General features: G+C 35.7%; 1 pseudogene; it reads left to right on the top strand.

The window, feature by feature from the left end:
* Positions 1 to 16417: 16417 nt before the first annotated feature.
* Positions 16418 to 18619, top strand: LOC133881191 (L-type lectin-domain containing receptor kinase IX.1-like; annotated as a pseudogene).
* Positions 18620 to 19109: the final 490 nt, after the last annotated feature.

Below are 19109 nucleotides of genomic sequence, written 5' to 3'. Positions count from 1 at the left end.
CAAAATCCCTTATCTGCCTTGCATATGCCTTCCGAGCCGAACTGGACTTTCCTCCTCCTCTAAAATCCCCCGAAATCGTCTGTATCTCCGGAAGGTTTTCCTGTGGTGCTGGTCTAGCTCGGTTCCTACTCCTTTCTCGTGAGACCTGAGGATCTAGCCTGCATTCTGGTTCCCTGCCCCTTTCCTGATCTCTTCCTCGGTCATTCCAGGGATTATTTTGATTTTGGTGGATCCGATTGTAATTTTCCTGGGGGCGGTTACCGTGCCCTTGGTCCGGTAGAATTCTTTGATTTGCAAGGAATCGGACAAGCTTTCCAATCTCTATGAAACGTTCTATCAGGATTCTCAAGGAAATACAAGCTTCGGTGTGATGCCTGGTGGTATCATAGAAAGCATAATACTGGTCTGCATATGGTGAGTTCGGGTTTACGAGTACTGGCCTGGGCTTTCAGTACATAGGGTCTCGCTTTATCTCCAGGAGAACATCCATGATGGGAGCATTGACGGGGGTCCAGTTGTGACCTCTGAGCGACTCCCGATCTCGCTTTGGCCTGGCCTCCTCTTCTTCTGGAACGTGCTTACGTTCTTCTTTTCGAGGATCCTTTTTCTTCTTTTTTTTTTTGTTTTCGGAGGTGGATGGGTGAGTTTGCTCGGATCCTAGCAAGGCTCAAAGCGTCTCCTCTTGGTTGATGTACTTCTCGGCTTTATTTATGAAGCCGTCTAGATTCTGTGGAGGCTTTCGGGCTATATCAGCCATAAGAGCATCATCTTTTCGAATTTCCTGGAAGAGGGCTCCATATATGAAGTCGTCGGTTGCTGTCTCAGCTTCGAGCCTCGCCTGGTTGAATCTCATGAAAAAGTTTCTGAGAGACTCCTCGGGTCCTTGGTGCAATGACATCAAGGATCCAGACGGCTTCCTTCTGACCCTCCTGGCCATGAATTGTGTCCTTTCGAGGTCTTTGAAGTGACAGATGGAGTTTGGTGGAAGTTTCCTAAACCAATCACGAGCATTGCTCGAGAGTGTAAGTGGGAAGGCTCGGCAGGCCACCATCTTGGGTGTTCGGTGTAGGTCCATGTGGGCACGAAAATTATCCAGATGCTCCGCAGGATCTTCAAGGCCTGTATAGAACGAAATCTTCAGAATTTTGAACTTCTCGGGAAGTAGAATGTTGGCCACATCCTCGGTGACTGGAGAGGTAGTTTTTTGTAAAAGATTTTCGACTAGGGAAGTTTTTCCCTTGTCGTTTCGTTGGATAGCTGTGGTTAGAATGTTGCACCTCTTTCTAACCGGGCGATCATGCCTTGCACCACCCTTTCGGCCTCGGTTTGAGGAGGGGGAAGATTTCCGGGGATTTCTTCCTCACGGTCATTTCGCTCTCCGGACCCCTCAACTCGGCTGCCTTCATTTCTTCCTTCCTCCCGATGCTCTCCGATGTGACTATTGCGGACCTCTCGATTTTCTGGATTTGTGACTATCCGATGAAGTTCCGAAACCCAAGCCTAGAGGATGGCATTCATAGTAGCCAAATCCTCTATGCTTTTGGCCATCTGTTCCATTCGTTCATTCAGGTGAGTAAGTTAGGGGTTGTTGGAGTTTCCTTCCTCCTAGGCATTTCAGTCATCTCGGGACACTCTGTTCGCTTATGATCTAGTGTTCACCATAGCGGATTTTTAGTATAAAAACGATACAAGTCGTTCCCACAGACGACGCCAATCTGTTGAGACAGATTCTGGTAGGTAATGTGTCGATCAGTATTTCGCCCGTATGCTCCTTATTCAAGTCCCTGCAAGAGTAAGCTGCGTCAGGGTGATGCCGACAATCCCTCTTCGATGCTTAAGTAAGTGTATTGTTTGAGAGTAAATGTGCAGAGTTATGTTAGAGAGATTAATCAGCGTACCTTAATATCTGAAGGGTCTCTGGTATTTATAGAGTTTGAGGAGCAATCAATTGATTCCCTGAATATTCGGGAATCGGTAGTTGAAGGAAGCCTGGTGTTGGGGGCACGGATATTTCGAGCTTCACGACCGCTTATCCCGAGCGCATGATCTTATGTGTCATATCATGGGTGCATCTCTAGGCGCACGATCTAGTTTTGTATCGTGCGTCGTGTCCTATAGATCCTAGGTACTTTCGAGATATATGCAGGCGTGGGTGCCACTGGCTATCCGGGTCGGTTGAATAGGTTGGGCCCTAATGATCTTGACGAGCTCGGATAGATTACTCTCTTTAAAGAATCCATATTTAAGAAATAGTTACACCAATTCTTCCTTGTCTACCCCATACGATGTAGCTCCTCCATCCGCATCGCTTTTGCATACTTGCCAAATTTGTCAGAGGTACACTTAACTCGAGATTCTTATTGTTTGATTAGGTATTCAATTTTTCTCCTACATTATCACTTTTATGTTTAAGCAATGCTCAAAATGTTTTAAAGTGTAAATGATATACATTTTAATGTGTTTTCTACCTTAAATATAAATTTCGTACTATACGTATATACACAACATAACAGTCCCAAATTGTGAACCTTGTGATAGATTGAACATCATAATCATAAGAATATCATATGCTACATATAACAGCCAGCCAATAGTAAGTTGATTGGCTCAGGATCTCCCATAGAAATTGTAAATTTTCAAATTACGTAAATTCATGCCATTTTTTGCATCGAATAATGTAAAAATGCTACTTATTAAAAATGAGAAATATTACTAATTATATATTTTTATTAGGTTATTGCACTTTACGTCGTAGAGCAGTTTTGAGCAAAAAATTGTCTTTTGATTTACTAAAGAAGCGTCTCTTCAAAAGTGAAGAAAAAAAACCTTTTGAAATGATTTTTTTTTTTTTGAATGCCTTGGTAACGTGTCCAATTTTTAATAGCCATTCGATGCAAAAAAAGAAAAAAGAAAAAAAGAAGGATATAAATTAACGTAATTTGAAAGTCTACGATTTCAATGAATTTGTAAGGAATCCTAATTTCAGCTTGTATGCGGTAAATAAATAACCGGGCATCTGCTGTTAAAAATTTGAACGGTCAAGATTTAATTTTATTCAAATGACATGACGCGCGGGACAAAATAAACAGCGTTTGTTTTAGAAAAATCAGAAGAAAGACGAAGAGTTAATTGTTTGAGGGTCTGAGCATATACTGTTCACATCAAGTAAGCCCCATGGCCCCGGCCAACTGAAGCGGACTTGAAGAATGGATCGAAGCTTGGAGAAGTACCTCTTTGAAGAGCCTAAAGCAATCCTAATCTGGGAGCAAAGGTTCAACATCATCAAAGGTGTGGCGTAAGGGATGGCTGCACACCACCCATAGCCGGCCACCTCTGGAGTGGTGCGTGGCCATTCTTTCCTTTTCCAGTTTTTATTTTATTTTTAAAAAAATAATTTTTTAAGTTTTATTTATATTTTTTTATTTTTTATTAAGAGTGACACGTGTCGCCATCTTAGTGGTGTTGATGTGGCGCCTAACGGAATCTTTTAAAAATTTTAACGGAATTAGACTCCAAATAGCGATTTGTAAATTAGGTAAACCACATGGATATCAGAATTAATTTTGATATTACAAGAAGTGATTTGTAATTTAAGCAAACCATAGAGACTAATAGTGCAATTTTTCCTAAAAAAAAAAATAGAGACAATATAGATTTGCTATGTGTAATGATTTGCGATAATTCGAGTAGTCCTGATTTATCTGAGGCAAAAAATTATTGTTTCCGATTTCGAAGCCCCATTGAATATTGTCCTGGTGAATAGAAATTCAATGTAACTCTCAATGTCCCATGTTGCTTCTGATTTTGAGGAACGACCAAACCATTCTTGAAGCAATAGTTTGTAACACACAATAACAATCCCCACATATTACAAAAACTATAATAATGTTAAAATAAAAAAGAAAAAATAAAAAAGAAGAAGAGAGAAAGTATGGAACGATGTGGTATATACGAGAAGCTTTTAACCGCACTAAAGATAAATAAGGTGAATAGAATTAAGTAAAACTGAATAACCATACCAAAAAAAAAAACAAAAATTGAATGGAATATATATATATATATATATATGAAAATATATCTCATTATAGTGCTATTTTTGGTGTGCTATAATATACTCACTTTTTTTGTTTATTGTGTGAAGAGTAATGTTTCTTGCACAACTCTTACACAATTTTTGCACAATTCTAACTACTACTTTTCTTTTCTTTTTTCATACAATGGTTTTCTAACTACCACAAAGAAGTTACAATGACCAAATGGTTAGAAGATCAAACCATATATAAAATACTAGAAAGCTTGATAAGGTCCAACTTTCAGAGCCGTAAAAGGGGTTAAAGCAAGTTAATTTTCCTTCTAATTAGGCACATGACCATAAAGTCAAACGGTAATAAAAGTAATTATGAAACAAGATTTCCTTTTAGTCAAATGGTAACTTGTCTTAAATTCAGAGGGTCCTAAACGTATGAAAACTATATTGTGTTAAACACAAACAGTAAAAAAAATAAAATATTTTATTGACTAATAATTAAAAATCAATTGCATGTGCAATTTTTAATGTTTTTTTTTTTTTAAATGAGCAAATAGCTGAAAAATAATTTCAACTGATTTTCCAAAGGAGCTGCTTGTGTCCATGTTGGAGTGTTTAGGTCCAAAGAAGGGTCCAATCCGAGTTGTCTAAAGGAGAAGTTGTGTAGTTTTAGGATTGGATAAACAATTCATGGGAAGGGGCCCAAACTAATCTATCATCTCTTGGGAAGAGAGGTAGGTGGATGTTAAGGATTTGGGTGGCAGAAATGGGGTAAAAAATGTTATGGATGAGAGATGAATTCCAAGAAATCGAATTATCTTCAATGAGATCCGAAACATTGAGATCAGGAGTGGGAGAAAAGCAAGTGTTTAGGGACTGGGGAGGGCTTATATAAAACCATTTAAAGTTCTGACACAACGGGAATACCAAATTTTGAGACCTAAACCCCTGGAAACAGCCCAACAATATTCCTCTTTCTCAATCACAGGCCAATTTTTGAGAATGCCCTTCCAAAGCCAAGAGGAACCAATTTTGATGGGGGAATCCAAAAAACTTTAAATGCCTTTTTTTCTAAACCGTCTGTAAAAGATTTATTATGGATGGTTTGATTAAACTGTCCATAAAATTCCATACGGTTTTATAAAAACCATCTGTAATTTTATGGACGGTTTTTATCAAACAGCCCATAAAATTTCAGTTCCAAACGGTTTCTTTTGAAACCATCTGAATTTTTTTTTACCTACACCATGTCATCAATCTGCGTGATGCCCCCAGATTTCACCACATCCATCTGATTTTTTTCCCAACCAAAATCACAACCATCCATTTCTTTTGACAGCCAAAAAAATTTCCCAGCCAAAATTAATTAAATGGAATATGGAGGTCCATTTGCACAACAAGATGGATGTCCTCGATCCAGCCGGCCGCCAAGATGCTCGTCGAGCTATCCAAGTCCCAAGACTCCGCCGCCGGCGATGGCAACTCCACAAGGCAACCACCAAGGTCGTTGAGGTCCTCAAGACCATGGTCGTCCCCATCAAGCTCTCTGACTGCGACTCTCACGTCAAGTCTGCTAGCACCTCCCTTAACAGCAAGGTTGTCAGTCAATACTCCACTCTCCTCGCTCCGTTGGCCATCGACGTCATCCTCTCCGTCGCCGAGCCTTGAGGAAACAAAAAAATGGAAAACTTTGAGGAATCAGTACCTGAGCCGAGCCTTGGAGAGCTCCCAGTAGCAGCTAGAGTAATGGCGAGCGAGGTCGACGACTTGGCGAACCCTAGCCACTGATCCGATGGCCATGGACAAGAAATCAACGGTCCCATCGGGCTTCGAAAACCCTAGATTGAACGATTCAGTCAACAAGTTCGGTGCCCCTAAGGACACACTGTCCTCTCCGCTGGCCATCGACGTTTCATTATCTGGACAGAAAAATCGAGACTGAAAAATAAATTAATGGCATGGATATATATATATATATATTATTAATTCAGGACGGTTTTGCCTAAATCGTCCGTCTAGAATTCCGAACGGTTTGGTCCACAACCCGAATTAGCAACAGATTGTCCTGGACGGTTTAAAACAGTCAAGAAAAAACCGTCTGGACATTGTTCCAGACGGTTTTTTTTCCATTTCTAGACCGTTTGAAACCGTCTAGAAATCCAAAATTTTCTGTAGTGAATGCTTTTCTAAGACGAGAGTGAGATTCTTATTCTTTTTTTGGTGGGAAGTCCCACCAAAATTTCCAATCAAGCTCAAGACAAAAGGATTTAGGAAAAAGAACAAGGTCATTGTAATTTGTGTATGTAGGAATTGCATTAGCCACAGTTTTGATCAATGTTGTTCTACGGTTCTACCCAGCTTGAGAAAGCAACTTAGATTTCCAACCAGAAATGCGGTTAGATATCTTGGATTTTAGATCCTCAAATGCAACACTTTTTTTTTTTTTTTTTTTTTTCTATGGATAAAAAGATGGTAGAAATAATGGATGCTTGAATTGAGGGGTTGCAATTTTTGCTCAACAAGATACCAAATTTTGCAAAATTGACCTTTTCCCTCACCAAATACAATAGGTATTAGGACAACTCTTGATAAAAGTTAAGCTTCCTCTATCAAACCTTGAAATTTTTATGTTATGATTTCTTTCCCCGTTTTTCTTCTCTAAGGATGAGCCTAGAGAGTGTTTCCGATCCTATGATAAAAAGGTAAGGTGGTAAAGGATCATCTTTCCTTCAACCACAATTTGGAGAGAATTTTCCAAATGGGAACCTTCCATCAAAATAGAGAAAGAAATCGTGGATAAACATTATCGAATCCAATGTATCCAAATTGAGTTAAAACCGAGCAATTTCAAAATTTTGAAGAGAAAATGTCATTCTATAAAGTTGAATGCCTTTTCCATATCAAGGTTTAAGGTCATTAAACCACAACTGCCTTTCTTTTGTTTTAATGACTTGAAATCAAACATATGTCTCAATTTTAAAAACTATTGTGAAGGGTTATATAAACACAGTTGGTACTTTTGTTTAAGTTCCCTCCAATTATTTAGCGGCTGTCACTTCAAATTCACTTACAATGTGACAGGTGTCCCTTTCCATAAATAGGGGTGGCTCGAGCCACTTCAGATTTTTAATTTTTTTTTTTTTTTTTTTTTGTGTTTGTTTTTGTTTTAATTTTTTTAATAATATTAATGAGACTTATAAGTCATCTGACAAGTTAATTATTAGCTTGGCATGGAACGCAATTAAGATATTGAACGAAACACATTTTTTGAAACTGAGGAATTCGTTTAATTTCGACTCAAATCATTGGTATTAATAAAGAATTACAAAGCATTTAATCCTGAAAATAAATGGGAGAGGAGATGTGCGTGAAACACTACTTTATGCAACTCCCTTTTTTCTTTTTTCTTAGAGAAATGATCCCTACACTCATTTCTCACAATAGCCCCACAACAAGTTGATGTGGATGGTAATATTTTATTATTTTTTTACAAAAAGAAATGAAAACAAAACAAAAAAATAATAAAATATTACCAGCCACGTCAGCTTGTTGTGTGGTTGTTGTAAGAAATGAGTGTAGGGATCATTTCTCTTTTTCTTTTACAAGTTGGAATATCCTATTTTTATGCATAGCAAGGACAAGTGTTTTTGTTTTTATTTTATTTTATTTTTAGTTTTGAAAAAACTTAGGTGGCCATAGGGAGTGTACAAGCAGTTATGATTGCTCGCTACTAACTGCAACCGTAATTAGTTTAGGCGATTATAATTTTTAAATAAATATAACAACTGCTAGGCTGGTTAGCGGTTAATCGTAATGCACGATTATATAGTTATTGAATGCTAGTTATTAACCGCCATTGCTTTTAAGTAATAGGCCAATTTGGGTCTCTTTTAGCAATTTCTTATACTATCAAGTTTGAATAAGCGCCTAATTGCAAGATCATTTAGCTCATTATAATCTAGTATGTGGTTATCCGATCATTAGTAGTTAATAACCGCTCCGATTGTACCCATAGGTGACTAGATGACCTTTTGTTATAAATGAGCCGTGATTCCCTTGCCTTATTCAATATATATATATATATATATATGAACCGCTTAGGGCTTGTTTGGACACCAATATTTTTCAACCTAATTTAATTTTTTTTCCTTGATTAAAAATCCTTCTCTCAAAATGCCAAAATTGCCTCATTTTCCTATTAGGGTTAAATACACTTAAGTCCTCTAAACTATTAATTATTTTTATAAAAGCCCCACAAACCGACACATCTGACACTTAGATACATCAAACTATAATTTTGTGGCAAAAAGGTCACTCTGTTAGGATTGAACGATAAAATGGATAGAAAAAATCAAATTTGTCCAAAATCTTCTGAAAATACCTTCACCTTGACAAGTTTTTTAGAAGATTTTTCTTAAAAAAAATTGAGTCAGCCCCCTTTTTTTTTTACTAGAACGGCATTTTCATTATTTCAGGTAAACATAAGCTCATGCATGTCACATATGTCTTTTTCTATTTGATTTAACACGGTGGGCTAATAGAAGGGTTTTGGTCAACATTAGTACTTCAACGGGTTGTTAATAAATAGAGAAAAATCATATTTAGTCCTTAGATTTTTATCTTATTCGAATTTAGCCTTTGAATTTTTAATTTCAAGAATATACTCCTTAAGTTTTGCACAAATTTTAAATAGGTTTCTTTGTCATTTTTTTCCTCAAAATTAGTAGTTTGTTATATTTTATGTGTGTCTCAATTAACACATCAGTGTCCATATCAACACCTAATATCAATACCACATCATTAAGCGCCTAGTCATTCAAAGGAAAAAGAAGAAGAAGAAGAAGATCAAACTCTAAAAACAAAAACTATCTTCTTCATCATCTTAATCTTTTAGATTTGTAATATTAGATGAAAGATCGTTAACTTTGATGCAAGGACATTGACATTGTATTGGCCTATTGGGTGCTACTATGAACCCTAGAGTATCAAATAAAACACATGTAACAAATGAAAAATCGTTAATTTTGACGGTAATGTAATAAAATGATCAATTTAAAACTTGGGCAAAATATAAAAACCTTATTTTTGAAATATGAAAATTTAAGTTCTACATATGATTTTTTTTCTTTCTAAACAATATATAAATGATGATAGTTAAAGGAGTAAGTGATTAAAATCATCATTTTCTCTTTTCTTTTCTTTTTTTTCTCCGTTCTCTCTCCTCTAACCCCTGAATCTTCTCTTGTGTATACCGACATGGGAGGGAAGCTAACTTATGAGATCTCCTCACCGAACTTCGTCCCACCTTCCGTTTTCTACCTACTCATCCAACCACTTCCTTCACAGCTTCTACGGTCTTGGAAGATAAGCCATAAACTCCCATAATCTATTTCACCTCTTATGAGGTTTTCTCACCATTTTAATGCATCCTCCACTGAGTTCTTTGTAATTTTTGGCAAGATGTTATAACTGAAATTTTTGGATGTAGATCTACGCTCCTCCACCAACTATTACGAGACATGCACCTCACCAATGGGTTCTTCGGCATCCCCGGCTTCCACTGACGGTCGCCGTTCTCTCCACCACCGCCTGCTCACCAGCGTGTAGCCCGCACACGCCCAAGAGTTCTTCGCTCTCACCGGCGCTCGCTCCCCCTGCCTTCCTCCGCTTCGGCCACCGGTGGAGCCGGGCAAAACCAACAATTCCTGTTGCTGAGAGGCCTCCCCTTGATAGCGTGTGGGACCCATGCGCCATCAGGGAAGGCTCCCACTCCATCTCGTTCAGTCGAATAACTACTGTTTATCTTTCTGTTTTTGTTATTTCTTATTTATTTATGTGCTTCTTTATTCCTTCCCCTTGTTCATCTCTGTTATTGTGTTTGGGTCCTCTGGGCTCTTTACCAATACCGAACCACTTTAATTGGCCCCGATTCTTGACATCTATGTTATGAATCTGTAGGTCTGCATCTTTGGAAGCATTGCTTTCGCGTATTTCTATTTCTAGTTTAATTTTAAGTTGTCCACACGTTATTTTGTTGTTTGTTTTCTTTTCCTAGTGTAATTTCTTCATGTATCTTAATGAAAAAAAAAAAAAAAAAAAAAAAAAAAAAAGATGATAGTTAAAGGAGTAAATCAACAGTCCGTAACTTTTGTCGGTTCAGGCTGGCCGGTCAACCAGACAACCACGGTAATGGATAAAAAGAAAAAACAAAAAAAACGATTTTGCTCCTGAGTGCCCTATATTTCTCTAATGCGACAACACAAAAACCATAAAAATATGTTACCAACAAAAAAAACCATAAAATAAGACCAAAAGGGCGACCGCAACTCTGACTCATACTGTGGATCAACCTCGACAACGATAGGGCTTGTCGGTAGTCAATATGGTAGGTTGGTTTTTTGGATAGGGCTTTCATGGAATTGAGTGGAGATAAATATTGAATGTTTAAGTTTCAAGGGTTTTTTTTTTTTTTTTTTTTAATACTAATCCATAGTTAATTAATTATTTTTAAGATTTTGTCATTTGATTTAATTAAATAAATTAACATGATTTTAGACAATTCAATCTCGAGTTCATATATATTGTTAGGATAGTTTTCAATACGGTATGAACGGTGCGTTTTTTTATGTTTTTCACGCTCTCCTAGAATACTGCAAAATTACTAAAATTAAGAGACCTTTACGGGGTCTCCCTTCGATGCCTAAATAGCTTCTAAGACAAAAGTATGTTTTATGCATAATATATTATGTCTATCGTTTATACTAGGTGTATGAGCTTATTTATAGCCAAAGAGGTAGAGGTCAACTTGAATTTGGTTTCCTACTTCTTCTTAACCTAAGAGTGCCATTAGAGTTTTATTTGGACTTCGATTCCTTAGTAAATGTGAGGTCTGGTCCGAATCTTCAGAGTGTTTTGTGCGAATTGAATTATGGGAGAATTGTAATATGGTGTTTTACTTTTACTATTCATTCATTGGTTATTGATGTTAATTTGAAGGTATTTTCTATAGAAACCCATGTAATTGCAATGCAAAATTTATTAATTAGAAAGAGTAATGCTATTTAATAAACTGTTATATGGGCTCTCACACATAGTGTTGATCTCGATGACGTCCATATATATATTGATGTCCCCTTTATATCATTAAAAATTGTTAATTTGTTCTCGAAGTTAACGAAAAGATCAAAACAATTTTAAATTTTTTAATAAGACAAAAATAAATTCATTAATTTAAAAAGATAGAATTAAAAAAAAATTAAAAAACTAAAAACTAGGTTTTTAAAAAAAGTTTGGCCGTCCTAAATTTTTTCATTTTCTTCAAAAAAAAAAAAAAAAAAAAGAGTAAGTGACCAACCATTTCTAAGTTTCTAGCATGACACTTATGTGGCAGAAAAGAGTAATGCTAGAAGTCTCTCTTGTATTACTTTTATGCCCCTTAAAAAATGAGGTGGCTTTCAAAATCACCGTTGGACTTGTGATTAATTATCACTATTGAAGTTTGATCAAATGGTGATTTAAAAAATCACTTCATTTTTTAGGGGATATAAGAGTGACACATGAGGGACTTCTAGAAATACTCGACAGGAAGGGGGTCGAAGTTATCTGTAACATTAACAGCTCGAAAAGGGGTAGGTTCGTTAACTTCTCCATTCAGAGGCACAAAGAATTATAAGGCATACCATAACAATTAATTAACTAAATAAGATAATAAATGCATGGTAAAATAAGAAAAAACATGATAGTAATTAAAAATTTATTTAAGTGCAGAAATGTTTGACCAAAACTTCTAAAATTATAGTAACAAGTTCATAATTAAAATGTTCATGTGCCACTGCACTTATTTGATTTGAAGAAAAATCGTTCATGATATGCTCCCTATGGAAATCCTTGCCCTACATCCCGGCCACCTAGTCATTGCTCAAGACCTGAAAGCAAAAAGTAAACTGAATGAACCGAAAAGTCCAATAAGTAAATCCTCAACCATAAAACAGTTGGGTTAAATTTGTTTTTCTTTAAAATCTTTCTTTTAAAACTTAATTTCTTGAAATCCCTTCAAGACATCTTTATCTCATATTATTAATTAAATAAGATATAGTTTTCAATAAAGCTAAGTTAATTAAGCATATTCTTTTATTTGAAACATATAAATATACATATATGTTTATAACTAATTTTTCATAATAGGGTTTATGTACACAGTTACGTCCTGTGCACTATGGTTGCGTGGTCCTTGTAACCGGCCATGACAATGACTGTGGCCGCAGACCTGTCTGGCAACTAATCAATCAAAGTGCACTTAGCGTGACTGTTGATAGAATAACACCTTCTGGCGAAGCCTCCTTTAGTGGTTGCGCCTCCATCCCAGCGTTACAGAGCCGTGTTTTCAATTAATTCTCTTGGGCCAAAAGTATCCCCTCCACACATGCCCTCATCTTATAAACTTTTTTCATCTCTTTTACTTCTCTCGGTATCTTTAGGGCGACGTGTAGTGTTTCTCATCTTATACTTCTCATAATTATCAATTTCTAAAATAAAACTTTCCCAAATCAGGAACTTAACAAAATTAGAAGTTTAATATGTTTAGAAAGTATTTCTCGGTAATAACTTTCTAAAACAAATATTTATTTTTCGATGATATAATTTTTCCATAAACAACCTTATATTTTCAAAATCTGTTTGGAGACCTTTTATGAAAGCAAGGTAACTTCGCACTACATTAAATAAACAATTATTCACATCAAAATACCTATAGCACTAGAAACAATAGGGGATAAAATAATATGACATGAAATAATTTTAGAAGGGGCAGATGATCTACTTACTTCTTTGAATGCAGCTAGCTATGACAAATCCTTGATAGCTAGCTAGTCATCTGAGTATATGTTTAAACAAATTACTACCCTCGTACTCACAACTAAGAAAGCATACTAGTACAACTACGAGTTAGGCTTACTAGTTAGTTGAGAATGGACTCATGAGATATTTGAAATCAATCTGCCATATTATTAACTTATAAATTTCAGTCCTTTAGAAATTCTTGCTAGATAGTCAAATTATCTCATATGAAACTGTAAAATATTTATAATGCAAAACGTTTGGAAATTAATGCAAAAAATATACTACGATATATATATATATACCTACAAGTGACCTACCGCTTATATTTCTTACAAAACCATATAATCATTTAATTTCTTTATGAACAATAACTCATTGAGATATTTTCATTTATTTGGCTTGCTACTACATTAAAATTCTAGGATTTAAGTTATTACTATTACTATAATTAATATTATTTAAAACCCTTGTGTGAAATCAAGAAACACCCATATTGAATTTGTGATAAAAAAAGAAAAAGAAAAAAGATATGGCATTGTTTGGTAAGGGAGTGTTAGTTGGGAGTAGTAGTAAGAAGTGATAGATGTGATATAAAGCAGTCTCCAAGGGGTAATTCAATCAGTTGGGGATCATACTTCATGAAGCGGAGCTCAGTAGTTAGAATCCCCCCTCCCCCTCTTGTGTGGACATGTCAAAAAAAAAAAAAAGATGTGATATAAAGTAAAAAGAATTTGTATGAAAAAGTCAAAAAAAAAATGTATTGTAGTGAATTTTTTTTTATTTAAATAATAATAAAAATTATTGATTTAATATAAAGTCATAATATTTTGAAATTGATTGTTTTTGAGAAAAGTGAATAAGAGGAGAGAGAATTTTCTCTCCCTTGCCAAATAAGCTCATAATTAATTACTACACTTTTATGAACATGTTTGGGCATGCATAAAACGGATGATATAAAAGAAATGGAGAAAACAAATTATGTTTCAATCCAACCGTTATGTTTATGAAATACCAATGGGTTTTTCTAAAAAAAAAAAAAAAATTCGTGACAAAGTACTAATGATAATGCAACCGGTTGAAATTTAGTAAATAAATAGAGCTTAGAAAAAAAAAATAGTAAAAAAAAAAAAAATCAATGGCTATAAGAAAAGCAAAGGATGTTGGCTTCTAGAAGTGTGCATTCACATCATGGTATGAAGGGCCACCATATCCTACTACAAAAGGTAAAAGAAAAGGATCGAAAGAGAAGCAAAAAGTCTAAGGCTGCGTAAAAGGCATTTCACTACCTGACAAACAATTTCCATTAATGCAACTAGGAAGATAAAGAAGGAAGAAAAGTCTACCTACCCTACCACTTAAACGAACTTTGGATAGAAGAGAGAAAATAAAACATGACGAGAGGCAAACATTACTTGACTGAACAGTCTGAACCTACCATTTCTTAACGTCACAATTATAAATAAATTACTGAGCTTTCTCCAAAAGAGGATCAGGGTCATCACATTATCAAATACACACAGTAACTATCTTATCGTGAAGCACAAGACTTGGAAATGGGACCAAAAAAAGGCTCACTGCAAAAGAATAGACTTGGCATATTCCCTTGCAATTTACCTACTGATAGTGTATTTATCTGTGTTGCTTTTTTTTCGTTTGGGTTTTATGGTTACGGAGCTCACCCACTTAATTTGATTTTTTCTGTTTTTCTTCTTCCTTTATTAACTAAACAAAACAGAAAAAGAGAAAGGAATTGGCAATTTAAGTTTATATATATATTTAAGTTTATTGTTTTGGTTTTATAAAAAAAAAAAAAAAAAAATTGATTGATATTATAGGAATGCTGTTAGAAAAGTGACCATGTGCAGGACATGTGACCACTTTTTCATCTAAAGAGACCGCCAGGGGTGGAGGTACTCAGGGCTTCAAGGGCCTGCCCCCCCCCCCAAAAAAAAAAACCCTTTTTCAAAAAAAAAAATTTACCCCAAATTTTTAATTTTTTTCTTAGTTTTGGCGCCTCTATTATTATTATTATTATTTTTTTCAATTTGTCCCCCCAAGTTGCAAAAGTTGGCTTCGGTCATGGAGAAAGCCGACTCTAACGGAATGAGCTTAAATGTAACAAAATGGTAGTTTGTTGTATTTAAATGTCAAACATGTGAGTTCTTGAGATTAAATAAAATATAATCCCTATTTAATTATAAATTATTAATTATTATCACACGACTAATTGACATATATTTATTAAGGAGTATTTTTTTTTTTTTTTAAGATATTAAGGAGTATGTTGTATCTGTTTCTATCCGGTTGTTTCAAAAGCGCGTCAAAATTCACCTTCAATGCATTGATTTTCAACAACCCTGAATACTTTTTAGTCTTGTTTAATGTGGTTGTCTATTGTCTTTGTCTATGCTCTTAGTGACTCAAATTCGGCTACCCATACTCTAGTACTTAAGGAGGCAGCATATAATAAAGTAGATAATTGTTGGCCGGAGGATATTCGTCTTAGGAGTATCTCTAGTATTGTTCTTAGGAAATCAGTTTGTCCCTAGATCCTATTTGAAATTTGGATCATTTTTTTTTTCCTGATTGATTAATGAAGAAGGAGATATTATTGTGTTCAAAAAATAAAAAAAAATGCGGTAGTCTATAAGTACTCCCGGGGTCTAAATGCATGGGCTCTCACAATTATCCCGCATAGACTACAAACCCGTTTTTTCTTTTTTCTTTTTGCTTTTTAGTGAGTTTATATGAAGTTATTGTTAGCACATCTTTTAAAGTTGATGCATTTAACGATATACATAATATCACATCATTTAAAAAAGTAGAGATGATCCTATTTCAATTTGAAGTGGCATAGACAAGGGAGATTTGATATCTGTAACAGTGTAATGATTTGTTACAAGAGTGATACTTGAAACCATATTTTTATATTATGTACAATTATCACACAATGTTGACATGGTAATCCCAACCAACAATTCAATTATTAATTGGAAAGACTAATATTATTTAGTAGACTCTTATAGGATTTATGTACAACTAGGATAATATGACATTGAGAACCAACCATTTTATTAACACTTGTAAAAAAAACAAATTTATGATTGATTGTCACTGCCATGTAATTCTAATTGTATAAAAGTTATATAAAAATCTATTAAATAATATTATGCGGTTGGAAATCATTCCATTTCAAAAGCAAGTAGGGTAATCATTCCATTTCAAAAACAAGTAGGGTATTCTTGCTTTCTAACCAAATGTTTTTGCTTATGAGAGAGCAAGCAAAAATATGGGAAAGAGCTAAGTACAAGAAAAGCAAGTAATGTATCTTCCCTTTAATATTGTATGGGTACCAAAAGACGTCCAAGACATGGCATGCTAGTGGTGGGATCACTCCATACGCCTGTCTCCATCACCATACATTCAAATCTATGACGATGGCATTAATTAATCTTTTAAACCTGCTTTTATAATCTTTATAAGCTTTTCTTATTACAATTAATCTGCAATTTCTTCTCATACCCAACCTCCCCTTCCAAGCTGTTCCCAATCATGGCTTGTTACAACATTGAAAGAAGCAAACATTTCCTATTTCCAAAGCCCCTAATCCTCTTTTATCTCTTGATGGTCACCAATTTCTTCTCAGTAACAAACCCGTTTACAAGTGCTTTTTCCTTCAACTTCACCAGTTTCACTTTTGGTGACTCCAATATAAGATATGAGAGAGCTTTCCCTCAAAACCAAGTCATCAAACTCACCGGCAACAAGGTCGGATATGATGAAGTAGGTCGAGCCACGTATGCCAGTCCCATGCACCTGTGGGACAAAGCATCCTGAAACCTCACAGATTTTGCTACCCATTTTTCCTTTGCCATTGATTCTCAAAATAGAACTAATTATGGAGATGGGCTTGCATTCTTCCTAGCACCTAGCGGTTCAACGATTCCTGATGTCAAAAGAGGTTGCAATATGGGTCTCACTAATGATAACCAGACGTTAAACTCGACGGAGAATTCTTTCGTCGCTGTGGAGTTTGATACCTATTCATTGTTAAACGAATGGGATCCGCATGGCAAACATGTAGGTATTGATATAAACTCCATGAAATCTGTTGCTTATGTGCCATGGTGGGGGAGTACGACTTGTATTATGGAAGGGAGAATTAATGAAGCTCGGATTACTTATAATTCTACTTCTCATAATTTGAGTGTTCTCTTCACTGGTCTCATAAACAATGCTACGGTATGGCAGTCCCTTTCTTATAAGATTGATTTGAGAGATTACTTGCCTGAATGGGTAACTTTTGGATTCTCAGCCGCAACAGGAAATGCTACTGAAATGCATACCATCTACACATGGGATTTTACTTCAACTTTGGAAGATATTGTAACCAAACCACCAATGGCAAGCAGTCCGAGTCTAAATACGGCCCCCAACCAAAGCAGAAACAACAGGTTAGGATTAGCGGTGGGTTTGGGTGTTGGTGGATCTTTTTTGTTTGGTGGGTTTGCTTTAATTCTATCTGGCTTGTGGAAGAGGAATAAAAGTTATACGGAAGTCGAACTTTCCTTTGACAGGTGCATGGATGACGAATTTCAAAGGGGAACAGGACCAAAGAGGTTCTCATTTAAAGAATTGGCTCATGCCACGAATAATTTCAATGATGAAGAGAAGCTGGGTCAAGGTGGATTTGGTGGGGTTTATAGAGGATTTTTAAAGGACTCAAACTCCTTCGTTGCTGTTAAGAGGGTGTCAAAAGAGTCTAAACAGGGGATAAAAGAGTATGCATCAGAAGTTAAAATCATTAGTCAATTGAGACACAGGAATTTGGTGCAACTCATTGGCTGGTGCCATGAAAGAGGAGAACTCTTACTCATCTATGAGTTCATGCCCAATGGAAGCTTAGATTCACATATTTTTAAAGAAGAAAGCCTAATGATATGGGCAACGAGGTACAAAGTTGCTCAAGGGTTGGCGTCAGCATTGCTTTACTTGCACGAGGAGTGGGAACAATGTGTGGTGCACAGGGATATAAAATCGAGCAACATTATGCTCGATTCAAACTTTAATGCTAAGCTTGGAGATTTTGGGCTAGCTAGGCTTGTGGACCATGTGAAAGGGTCACAAACTACTGTTTTGGCAGGCACCATGGGCTACATGGCTCCTGAATGTGTCACAACTGGGAAGGCTAGTAAGGAGTCAGATGTCTATAGTTTTGGAATTGTCGCTCTAGAAATTGCTTGCGGAAGAAAACCAATCAAGCACAACGCCCTTGAAGATCAAGTTGTCATGGTGGAGTGGGTTTGGGAGTTGTATGGAATAGGAAAGGTACTTGAAGCAGCTGACCCAAGGCTGGATGGAGATTTTGATGACTAGCAAATGGAGCGTTTGATGATTATTGGGCTTTGGTGCGCTCATCTCGATCGCAACCTTAGGCCTTCAATACGGGAAATAATTCATGTTCTCAATTTTGAGACTCCATTGCCTATTCTCCCATCAAATATGTCGGGGCCAACACATCCTGCTCCACCAGTGAATAGACATGCAATGTCACTCTCTATTGCCAGTATTTCTACTAACTATGTGGAGGGACGGTAGCCATATTCAAGCAATAGTTACACCAATTCTTCATTTATCTACTTCACACAATGTAGCTCCTCCATCTTCATCGCATTTTCATACATACTAAATTGGTGAGAGGTACACTTAACTTCGGATTCTTATTGTTTGATTAAGTGTTTGATTTTTCCACTACATTATCACTCCTTTGTGTTTCATTTTACATCTTAGTTTAAGCAATGATGAACATGCTTTAGAGTTTTCAAAAAAAGAAGAATAAGATATACATGTGAATGTGCTTTATACCTTAAATATAAATTTCCTACAATACATGTATAGTCAACATAACAGTCCCAAATTGTGAACTTTGTGATGGATTGAAGATAATAATATCATATACTATATATAACAGCCAGCCAATGGTAAGTCAATTTTGTAACCCAAAAAGGTAAGTATTTAATCATAAATTATTGATTATTACCATCTGAGTAATTGTCATATATTTATTAAGGGATCAATTGGTTGGAGTGAAGTGTCTGTTGGCAAAAGCGCATGAAAATTCACCTTTAATCTTTTTAAATGTGGTAGTCTGTAAGTAATCCAAGAGTCGGTCATGAGACCAAAAAAGCGAATTTGCTAACCTATTTCTTTTTATTTATTTATTTATTTTTCTCCAACTGTTTTC

The sequence above is a fragment of the Alnus glutinosa genome, chromosome 11 (assembly GCF_958979055.1).
Source record: "Alnus glutinosa chromosome 11, dhAlnGlut1.1, whole genome shotgun sequence".
NCBI classification, from domain to species: Eukaryota; Viridiplantae; Streptophyta; class Magnoliopsida; order Fagales; family Betulaceae; genus Alnus; species Alnus glutinosa.
Note: the sequence above shows the minus strand (reverse complement) of the source record. Positions and strands in the feature narration are given on the sequence as shown.